The sequence below is a fragment of the Pleurodeles waltl genome, chromosome 3_1 (assembly GCF_031143425.1).
Source record: "Pleurodeles waltl isolate 20211129_DDA chromosome 3_1, aPleWal1.hap1.20221129, whole genome shotgun sequence".
Taxonomy (NCBI): domain Eukaryota; kingdom Metazoa; phylum Chordata; class Amphibia; order Caudata; family Salamandridae; genus Pleurodeles; species Pleurodeles waltl.
The window spans coordinates 796,071,774-796,084,337 of NC_090440.1; positions in this window are offsets into that span (position 1 = coordinate 796,071,774).

A 12,564-nucleotide genomic window follows, 5' to 3' on the forward strand; every position below is an offset into this window, starting at 1 on the left:
TGCAGCCTGTTTGTTCAGTTTTAAACTCACTCATTTTTCACTAATGCAAGGCCTACCTTCTCCGTAGGATAACATTGGCGTTACCGTATTGCATTCTATAAGTGTAATTTACGAATGGGGCCAGGTGACCAGTTCATTGTGATGAAACACCCTAACTTATGGTAAAGTCGGATTTTAAATTATAATTTTGAAAATGCCACTTTTAGAAAGTTGGCATTTTCCATCCTTACCCATTTGGTGCCTGCAGCCTGTCTCTGGGTTACATGACTAGATGTAGTTGACAGTTGGGCTTTCTGTATTCCTTTTAGACAGCCACACACAATTGGGAACTTAGGCATGACTGGATGGGCCATTATTGGCAAGATTGGAGGGAGGAGCTGGGCCCCACCCCACTTAAACTCAAATAAGTTGTATCCTGTCTTCACACAATGGGATGCATACCCTTGTAGTTAGCCTGGGGCCAATGCCAAGATTGAATGGCATGTCTCTCCCCACTATAAAGGCAGAACTGGGTATAAATACTGGACCTCAGACACCAACTCTTCAGTACACTTCTGGACCTGTGGATAATACTCCAGGAAAAAGGACTGTGAGCTGTTGAAAGGACTGCCACTCTGCTGAACTGCTGTTCTGAAGGACTACTGCCTTATTGTGCTGACATGCAGCCTGCTGCCCTCTTGCCTGAGTGAGAAGGACTGAACCTGCTTCTCTTGAACTCAGAACCCAGAGTGACTCCAAGGGCTAGTTGGCTGGCCTCCTGATCTGAAGCCTCAGGGACACAACAGGCATCCAACAACCTTGTACCTGCATCTAGACTCTGCCATCTGTGAGTCTACCCTGCCAAAAGGTACCAACACAGTCCAGGACCATTGGAAGTGGGCTTAAGGTGCTCGATCAGCCTCTGTGGATCCAGTGGAACCAATGCATCTCCTCTGCTTTGCAGCAGAACCCCCAAGCAGAACTGTTGCATCTCCACTGCTGTGTGGATTGAACCTGTTGCAAAGACCCACATAGCCTCCGCAGCACCCTTGGAACCACCACTGCGTGACATGTCCTGGGTGCAGGCCTTTGCATCCTTCACGGATGGCCACATCGACGACAATGCTGGACCTCACAGTGCTGCCTCACAGTTCCTTGGAACTGACACATCTTCCCAACAGCGTACCGCATCCTCGATGCCATACTTTGCATTGCAAGCTCCATCAACAGGATCCTCAATGATGACTCAGTCCTCGCAACACATTTTCACTGCATCTCAAAACTTACACATCGCTTCGGCTGCATGACACATCTTTGACTCGGATCCTCGCAACACTCTGCAACCAGGAATGAAAGTACTGTGTTCAGTGTGCCTAACTTGGTCCCTATAGCAGGTCTGCACTCTGACTTGTAGGCCTGAACTTGTGACTTTGTCCAGGTCCGGCGTGACCAGATAGCTACAGTTGGGGCTTTGTGCTTTTTGGCTCTATTTTGACTAAAACCTTTAAAATTGTATATCTCAGGTTCTACTTATTGGAGTTTCATCTTTTTGGTCTCATTTTATTTATTAAAATAACTATTTTTTCCAGTTTGGTGTGGGATCCTTTTTGTGCAGTGTTTTCACTTTATTACTGTTTGAAGTGCTGCACAAATACTTTACACATTGCCTCTAAGTTAAGTCTGACTGCTCTGTGCCACGCTACGAGAGGATCAAACACCAGTAAATTAAGGGTTAGTTTGTGCCTCACCCTGACAAGGATTGTGGTTGCTGCATGACCAGGCCTCACACCCCAATCAACCCTCAACCCAATTTCTTACAATCTTCTACCAATTCCTGTTTCCCTACACCCTGTCAGAGACTCATCCCATCACCATAATGTCACCACTAATCCACCCACCCCACACCTCCTGGGCAATGTCTTACCTCCCGCCAATCTCGCAACGAACCTGCAACACCACTCACCACCTAAGTCACACCAACGTCTAGGCTAAGGATGGGCTCAGGAAGAGAGGTGCCAGCATGTTGTTATATTTTTCTCAGTGTCTCTTTAGACAGTTTAGCTGCTTCTATGCACATTGTACTAGTAAATATCTTTTTGACATGCCCATTTGCTTATCAAAGGAGCATTCACGTTCGCCCCCATAGCAACAAGATGATGACTTCTGCATTTGAAAGAAACTCTGTGCCCACTCACCCATTGGGCTGTTTAACCCTTGGTTGTCTACAAGAAAAAAAGGCAGAAAGTCAGGAACTAAATTTTAAGTTGCACTGCAGAAGTCTGACAGCTAGCACTATGACATATAATCAGGGTCACCGTAATAATGTATTTCTGTGTCGGCTGCATTTTCTACATCATCATGGATTTTCCTTACTTGCCACAAAATGAATATTCTGATGCATAATTTGAAGATTTTGTGAAACATACAATTGGTTCAAAGCTCAAAAAGATCAACAGTTAGTAAAATACACTACACATACTTCTGTCCAGATCCCCTGTAAAGCTCGACTGGTCACCTTTCATTTGCTGAATGCCACAAGAAGCTGTTAACATTGTACAAATGTTGTGCAGCTTTGTCCAGACACTTTTAACAACTGCTAAAATGTCAAAATAAAGAAATAATACAGCTACAGAATATGTTACATTATGACTCACCATTTCCCTTTCCTAGCTGCATAGGTTTGTCAACTTTGTTGCATAACTTGGTCCTCCACTGCTGTATAATTCCAGTGGCCTTGGATATAACACCATTCCAAGCTTTTCAGTCAACAGTATGTTGCATTTTGGGGGTTAATTTTGTTTTGACTGCTGCCATTATTGGCTCAAATTCTAAGTATGCAAAGTGCTGTTGGCCACGTTGCCAAAATTGCTAAAAGAGATTGTGCATTTCAGTAAGCCACTTGTCAGCTATGTTTCTCATTTTTGCAAAGTCATCTAGTCCATTAAAAAAAAACTATGTGTTTCATGCATAAGACCAAGAGAAAACTCAGCACACATAATTTGTGAGGGTTCAACTCTATCATTCACATCATGTATTAAAACAAGCATTGTCAATGCAAATCTTTTTGTCTTTTGTGTAGTGGAAATTTCGTTACCATGCTTCACATTACAACAAAGTAACAACATAGGCAGGAGCAGGGCAACCTTCCCTAACACAGAATAAGTAAGAGGTGGGACATTACACTATACATTATACCCTCACACACACAGAATAGGTGTACTGTAGGTAGCTACTAGACTAAAGAAGGAGTGAGAGGAGTTCAAGGATCAAATGCTCTCCGTGAACAGAAATACACATGCAAGAACTACAACAGTCCTGAAAGAAATAGCTAAACATCCAATTGAATTACTACACATTCATGCACTCACACAGGATGGTGAACCCTCACCTACCTATTGTGGTATGCTTCAGCAATGGGTTCTAGATCTGGCACTAGCAAAAACATCCTAGAACAACAGTTCTTATCCTGTGGTCAGTGGACCCCTGGAGGTCTGTGACACCTACTCAGGGGGGTTCCGCAATTGCTTATAAAATTAAATAATATTACCAGATTTATAAAATGAATACAAATAAAGATGCAAAATGCAAAACTGAACATTTTAAATGTCCTATGCTTGTGAAGGAATTTGAAATTGGTGGCTCAATATTAAGTTGGTATCCTCAGACTGATTCATGGGAGCAGTGCACATGCATTACAAAGAATATAGTATGGGTGATAAGTGGCCCTAATTGAATTAAAAAAAGCTCAAACCTTCCAGTTAAAATTAACATTGTGATTTTTTTATCATTTATTTGTGAATTAAATAAAATGTTTCATCATTTGTGTATTTGTTTGAGGAATGCCTGTTTCTGTATTTTTGTATACTGTTCTGAGGTTCAAATCATAGAAATTGCTTAGACGGGGGTCTCTGGATTCTAAAATGACTTAGTAATGGTCCCTGAATTCCAATAATGATTCAGTGGGGTTTCCTGGATTCCAGTAATGATTAAGTGGGGGTCCAAAGGAGGCAAGAGTTTAGAAACCACTGTCATAGAGTACTATTGTTAACTGGGTGTACAGTTTCCTAGGTTTGGGTTTGTTAGTTTGGGTGAGGTTGTGTTTCTCAAGTCAACATCTATGTTCTCCCTTTGTTAAACTCAGGCCTGCATTGAAACTGAGTGTGGGCGAGTTAAGGATGTTTTTACTGGTGTCTCCCTACTACAAGATTCAAAAGAGGAAAGATGAGAAATGGGCACTGCTTCTATTTTCAATCACCATGTTTTGGCACTCAAACATTGCCCCCGTGGGATCTGGTGCCTTCCTCAGGACTAAAGGTCTCAGCATCTCACATTAAATATTGTGAAACAGTCCTTGAATCAAAAGGGCATGGTATGCAGGTGCATTCAATATATTTTTTAGTTTTTTCATAAGATGGTGCAACAGCTGTGGAAATAACCCTGCTTTATAGAACAGGCACATTTTGGGCAAAAACAGTGCAACCTTCTGTCCGTCAGAGGACAGGTACAACTATAGCAGTTTTTCACATTACAGAGCACATACATATTAGGTAGGAGTAGTGCATGCTTAGATTCCTCATAGAACAGGACATAAGATACAGAAGTGCAGACTAGAACAAGCTTTCATTTACATTCAAGCCATGAGTGACATGTAGGCTATAGATAGATGGCTGGAGCGGGTACTTAACTCACTGAGAGCAATGCATGGGTGGATGAGTGAGTGAATATGTGAGTTTTGACACCGTTCTTATGTGATATTCCACATCAGCATCCTGAAAGTCCTGCTGTTTTCTGAGACCTGCAATCCCTGCTGTAACCCCTGGTGTCATGTTCTACAGTCTTAGGCCCATATTTATACTTTTTTAGCACGGCATTTGCGTAATTTTTTTATGCCAAAGCGGCGCAAACTTGCAAAATACAATTGTATTTTGTAAGTTTGCGCCGTTTTTGCGTCAAAAAGCGGCGCAAATGCGGTGCTAAAAAAGTATAAATATGGGCCTTACTGCTTTCACTTCCTTTAAATGCAACTGTTGCTGTTCACAGGCACATTTAACAAAGGCTGGGCCTTTGCTTTGCTTAAAAATGAGAAGTTCCTGACTAGTGGTATGAAAGGGAATGGGGACAACAATATGTGTCCAGTATGGCCAGTTTAAGAAGAAATGGCAAAAATATTACATAAACCTCAATGCTGTTGTTTTGCTCTCCCCACCACTGCCCCTGCGGCCTCTACATCCCCCTTTCTCTGTGAGATATTCCTTTATCCATCTCTCAATCACTCTGTCCAGTCCAGCTCCTAACTCTATCCATTGTTTCCTTGTCTACCGTTTCCATCTTTTTCCCTCCCTCAGTCTCATGTGTACCTTTTGGCTTACATTTTTTATCTCTTCTGAGTTGCTTCTCATTTTCTCTTATTTCACCTTCATTTGTCTTTCCACCTTTTTCTCATAGCCTCAACTCCCTCAAGCTCTCCATTCATACCTGCCTCTCTCTTGTCCTCTTCTTTTCCACTTTAATATATTATACATACATCTGTCACACTCTTCTCACTCTTTCCACTCTCTGATATTCTGTATTTCTCACATACACCCAGTGCTTAATTTGTGCTTGTTGTTTTCGGTGCTGAACACCGGCGCTTATTTTTGAGGGCCGGGGCTTATTCTTCTCCCTCAAGCATTTGCTGCGAGCAGAAGGCACATTTGGGAAAGACGGAAGAAGAGAAAAAGGAAAAAGCGTCACTAAGGTAGAAAGCAAAAAGCTGCCACAGTCAGCTGAAGGGGCAGGGAGTGGCTGTAAATGGATTGAAGAGGCCCGAGATGGCTTCTGGATTACACTGCCTCAGTATTCCGTGCTGCACATTTAAAAGCAGCAGCCACGTGTTCAAGAGGAGGGCTTTGGCCACCGGCACGTTTCTATTTACAAATTAAGCTCTGCATACACCCTTTCTTTCGTATTTGTCTCTACTACTTCTATCTCGGCCTGCATCACCTAGGAACCTAGGGCAGGTACAAGGATATTTGCTAACCCTAATTCAATGTACATTTTCCTGCACTACCCACTCTAGCAGTGGTGCCAAGTTTTCTGCTTCTACTAGAAATAGGACACCCCCTTGGACATTCACCTAGTACTCCCATCCCCAAACATTGGCCCAGCTCTTATGTGACTCAAACTGCCCTCTTTTCAAGGTTTTTTTTCTTAATAATAAACCCCCTTCATTTCCTTTTCTTAATTGCACGAGTCTCACATTTTCTCTTCTCAACCCTCCACCTCCCTTTCCTCTATCTGATATAGCGTCCTGTCTCACATTTCATTTGCACATCCATTTCTGCCCATCCTATGATACCCTGCCCCATCTATCCTCATGACCACCAAGCCCACCACGCATGCTAGTCTTCCTTACAGTCACCTATCATATTTCATACATTCCTTCCCCACATCTTACTTTCACATGCCTTCTAGTTTCACTTTCCGTCACACCCTTCTATCAAATTTCCTTTTCAGTCCCTCACATTTCACTTATCAACCCATTTTCACTCACTTGTACTCTCACACGCCCACATCTCAATGACAACATCCTGTCACCAAAACAGTCACACATTCTACTCCTTCTTACAAATCCTCCTTTCCCTTGCAAACTTCACTTACCTGCCCTTCTCACACAATTAACATCCCTTGCACTGAACCTTTTCTTGCTCCTATCTTTCACAGCTCTTTTTTCTCACAAGCACTATACTTTTTGCTATTTGGTTTGGAAATTGGAGCACAATGAAAGATTGTGGCCATTTCCAGTTGCTGGAGTGTGTGTTGATTCTTTGGTTTGCTCTTATCCAGTAGGCTATTGTTTTTTAGCGCAGTCTAGCCACAGCCTAAGCTCCTTTGCACTAGGCAGGCAAACATGTGCAACCTTTTCAAAGTGTTTTGAATGTGCATGCACCATGAGCCATGCAAACCCAGCCTCGGCGCAGCCCCTGTTCGAAATTTTGAGGGCTTCCAGTGCCACTCACCATAATTTCTGAAGATCCCTACTTTAACTGTCTCCCACTTGCACATACTCACACACCATGCCCACTCCATTCCTCACCACCTCCAGAATTAGGAAATAAACCAAAAGAGAGACACATACACACAACCATGCATACACCCATATATCCAGGAATGCATAAAACCACATGATCTATGGAGTGCAACCTCGGTATGGAGGAATGCTGAAGACACACCTCACACATCTTGGAAACACCCCAATTAGGATACCCATAAACCGCATACTGCAGTATCGCACACTCCTAGGATAGATCACAACGCACCTACCTTACGGTGCATAACCAGTGCCAACCATACTTGGAAATGGGTTCTTGAGAAGGGCACCTTACCCATACACCACCTGAGACAACCCGCAACACACAACCAGATCTACAGCATTACGACAATATGGAAGTATAAACACTGCATAACACCGAACGAACTGCACTTCAAGGCCAAACAGGCCACTCAGTGCCAAGAACTACAAATAATGCCACAACATCTACAAGAACTTGTCTCATTGGTAAATGTTGCACTTCAAAAAAACATAGCATTACATACCATATAGAACATAATTTGCCTTTTCTTGCCATAAAATGTAGTCAAGTCTGAAAAATAATTTTGTGCTGCACTGCAGCATATTGTTTCCAGGAGCCCTGACCATTTGGCCAGAAAGGGAGATGAATTTTAACATATGCAATATGGCATTATTTGTGCCATAGCAGGCCGCTCTAGAATATTTTCCCTCGTATTTTCGATTGCTTCTTAGCATTTGCTTTAAAATATTGCGCTTTACAGCTTTAGCTTTGGTAAATCAGTGATTTCCCTTTTTTTTGTTAAAACAATTAGCCCCATATTTATACTTTTTTAGCGCCGCATTTGCGCCGCTTTTTGATGCAAAAACGGGGCAAACTTACAAAATACAATTGTATTTTGCAAGTTTGCGCCGCTTTTTGCGTCAAAAAAATGACGCAAATGCGGCGCTAAAAAAGTATAAATACGGGCCTACTATTTTGAGTGGGCTTATAAGAAGAAAGACCCTATGAGTCTTAGAGGCTATAATTAGCTCCCATTATACAGAGACAACACTGTGACACTTCCAAAGTGCTTGCAAAGCCAGAGCATCATCAGTCACAGAAGATAGTGACAATAATGAAGGGTAAAAACATAGATTGCACATTCTTTTCGTATATTTATTTACATTGTCACTATTCTTATTATATTCAGTGTTTATTATTCTTGCCCTATTAGTTTTTGCATGTTATCCTATGTACTAAAAATGTTACTTTTGCTGTTTCCCAATAAACACAAACTTAAAAATAAAAAATAAATCGCACGAAGAAAAGGAATTAGTAAAGCTCACCATAAAAAAACAAGAAAAACAGTTAAGAGAAAATAGGCTAAGAAAAAAATAATGACGAGAAAATAGGACAGGAAAATATCATTTTTCTTTAAAATACTGATGAAAGGAAATACACGTTCTTGCAGGTAGGATAGCTCTATCATGTTAAAACATATTTCAGCTGCCAGAGCTTAAGACAAATACGGTCTCTTCCTTGGTAATTTAAGTTGCCTGGGGAGAAGGTCATTGTGGTCTTCGGAGCTGACAGCCATACAGTTATCAACCTTTCAAGAGTGAATGCTGTCGTTTTTTTACAAGAAAAATATTAACTGAATTTTTTTCCGATCAACACGGTATCACCGTTACTTCCCGAAAAAATGTAAGAATCTTGACCCAGACTTTGTCTGTTACACAGGCGAGCCATCTCTATTTTAAGTTATACTGTAAAACGCACATAACCGCTGACGTTTAATTGCCTGCTCTGTCTGTGGCGAGATTACCACAAATGTACCATGTTTTCATTTCACAACAAAGATGGCGATTTTCATGCTACTACCAATGTTCGCTCACGAAGATATAAACACATACATCCTTATTAGAAGCACTGCACTTTGATGTTTATACGCCTGTAATGATAAAGTGCCAATGCAGCCACGCACGTTTTCGATTTTCTTTTCTTTTTTGCTGTAAATAAAACAGCAATTCTGGTGTCCTGGTACCAAAAATATAGGGAGCACTAAAATGAACTATGAAATACTTCGTAGAGTCGAATTAGGGAACATACCAAAGCACTGTTTCATCCTTCACAGGTGAATATATCCACACTGTGAGCCACGTGCCCAGCAGTGCCTGGGCCCCACTCATGTCTGCCTGAAACGATCTCTAGCATTCTGGGGGTCCATAGCAGCCCCCACAGTCTCAAAGCACCAAGGACGTGAGCCCGGCCCGCCCCCACCACCACTCTTAGATTTTTAGCAGCCTGCTGTGATACTGCCACTATCCCCTTCCACCGGAACTCTTCTGTTTTATCTAAAAAAAAAAGAAGAAAAAAAAAGAAACAAGCATTGGCAAAGCCAATAGGTCACGCCTATTCGAGATCTACTGACTTTGTCAGTGTTTTGTTTTTTCAAGCAATGTCATACAGGAGCAAGGCTGCTGTGCAGCATGGTTGAAAGTAAAAAGGAAAAAAGTGCTATGAGGCGGCCAGCATTGACCGTATAACAGCACTTTAAAAAAAATGTACTTTGAACCATGCTGTACAGCAGCCGCACTGCTGTACAGCATGACTAAACAATAATTGACAAAGTCAATATATCTCGCATAGGTGAGACTTACTGGCTTTGCCAATGCTTGTTCTTGGTTTTTACCCACAAATGACATTTTTCTACAGTTGTCTCTTTCTTGTGTTCGAGAGTTTTGCTTCTGTTCACTGACTTTGGTTAATGCTCGGCATGATGTTGATTTTGTTTATCATTATTTGTAACTTATTTTCGTTCCTTTGTAAAGTGCTTTCTCTAATGCCCAAGCTACGTCCACACTACTGAAAACAGTGTAAATAAATAACAAAGGATGTACCTTGGTGTATGAGAATAGAGAACGCTTCTTCACCTGCTTCTGGCACTGCACATAGCCAGCGCCGCGTCCCTGTGTCTGCCTCTGAGATAAACTGGTCACATTCATTACGTTTAAGGCATGTTGGGTTTTATGTGCCGACTTATGTTCCCCGCCTTTTCCAGTCTGAAGTTCTCCTCAAGGCGCAAAGCACCCTGTTTTTGTTTGAGTGGGTGTGCTGCAGTGTTTAGGTGGTTGGGTTTTGCACCATTATCGGACCCTTTCTAAGGGGCAGATTTATACTTTTTGACGCTAACCTGCGTTATCGCAGGTTTGCGTCAAAAAGTATAGCGCTGGCTAGCGCCATTCCATGACGCCGGCCGGGCGGCATATTTATGAAATGGCGCTATCCAGCACTAAGGCCCTGTTAGCGTCCTTGTAAAGGACGCTAACAGGGCCGGGGAGGCGTAGGGGGAACCGGGGCTTGTGCACCAAATTATGGCGCTTCACTGTTTGGAGGCAAAAAAAATTACTCTAGGCAGTGTAGCACCATTTTCTGGTGCATAAGCCCCATGGACATGGCTCCTGTCTTAGTAAGACAGGAGCCATGCCCACCACCCCAATGACCATGCCCAGGGGACAAATGTCCCCTGGGCATGGCCATTGGGGCCAGCGCCGTGCAGGGGGCCCCAAGTCAGGGCCCCCTAGTGGTGTTTGGCAAAAAAAAACAGTACTCACCCGGACATACCTTGGATGGGTCCCCCATCCTTAGGTGACCTCCTGGTGTAGGCAGGAGTGGGTGGAGGTGTTCCTGGGGACAGGGGGGGGCATCTGTGGGCAATTTCCATGGTCTCTGACCATGGAAATCTGCCTACAGGTCCCCTTACAGTTGCCCAGACCCAGGCGTTAAATAATGGCGCTAAACAAGCTTAGCACCATTATTTAAGGCCCCCATCCTCCCGTGCTGGATTTTAGCATGGGGGATAAATATGCCATAAAGGCCATATCGTCCTTTTCTGGACGGGAACACCTACCTTGCCTCTCATTGACGCAAGGTAGATTTTCCTCTCCAGAAAACGACGTAAACTCCATCACTTTGGCGCTAGACGTGTCTAGCGCCAAAGTATAAATATAGAGTTAGGTTTGCGCTGAATTAGCGTCAAATAAAATTACGATAATTCAGCGCAAACCGAGTATAAATATGAGCCTTACTTCTAACCAGCACTTGTGCGTTAAATCCTTCTTTGTGATTCTGGGCAAAAAAAGTTTTTCTTCCTCTCCCACAATCCTCTTCTCTAGCGTTATTTTGAGTGTTTGGGTATGGGTTTAGCCCAGTATCAAAGGAGTTATTTTTAACATTAGGCATGCCAGTTAACACAGGCTATTCCCAAACATTCAAGAGAATATACATTTCATTAGTTTTTGGCGAGTGCCAGTGCTCAGTGAGTCCAGCTAACAGTTACTTTAATTTCATTTTGGTGGAAATACGACCGTGCCATTTAACCTTCTCGAGGGCGCCGCTCAGGGACGAGCATTTACTGTGGTCATTGTTGCACTTCCCACCACTGACTGCTTCATGAAACACTCCTCTTGGCCAGAAACGGATCCTTTGTGAGCCCAAACCGAGTGGAACCCCCTAGTACTATCCGCGCGGACCCTATTGTCTCACCGAACACAAGAGCATTGATGGGCAATATATAGCTCTTTGAATAATGCAAGTGCACCAGAGACCCGCAAACGCCAGTCGGTCTGGGGCAGAATATATCAGCTGTTAGCTTTGTCGCCCCCTTCCCATGTAGGGTTCAGGAGTGGCCGCCTATAATGACATCCCATGAGTTGCGCCCTGGGCCGGTCCACCTTAATTTGAGTACTGTCTGTATAGCAACAGACCTATTTTTAATAAAGATATAAATAAAACAGTTATTTTTTTATCCATGGCACTCTATGGGGGGCTTTTAGTTAAAGGCTGTCAAAAGAACCCGTTTCACTGATTTGTTGTACAGCCACCTCGCACTCCGTGAAGTATCACGTGACGTCGTATGTACCGAACTGTATTTTGCTTTTGCACACAGCTGGCATTTGCTTTTAGTTTCCTAGTTGCCTTTCATTTTGCGTAAAAGCAGGGCAGGCTGCATGGAACCAGCAGACGAGCGAGGCCCGTCCATCATGCTCCTGGAGGGTGAGGTGCTGTTGTTATGACAGCTTCAGGTGTTCGCCTGTCTTGTCAGCCGTCTCACTCCAGGTGTGCGGTTTCCAACAACGCTCATTTCTGTCTCTCGAGACGCAGGCTCTTCGCCAGGCCCGCCAGGCAGATTAGGGCAAAGCGGCTACAGTTTGAGGTTAGCTGCCGTAGAACAGACAGGTCATCGAGCACGTAGCCTCGAGCAATCGCACGCCCATCGAGAAAGTGCAAGTGTTCCTGCCTCTTTCCTACATGTTTCTTCCCCCACAAGCATGTATTTGTTTTCTGCATCAGTAACCTCTGCAGTTGGATACGAGGATTAATGAGGTGCTAGCTGCCAAAACGTCTTGCAGATGTAATTTCAGATGTCTGATTATAGTTTGACATTCCTCATCTTGTTTCTACATTTTTATGTCTTACAGGGATGCCATTCAGAAATTGCTACATCGTAATTTATGAGCACTCCTGTTGTTTCATGTTAGTTTAACCTGCAACC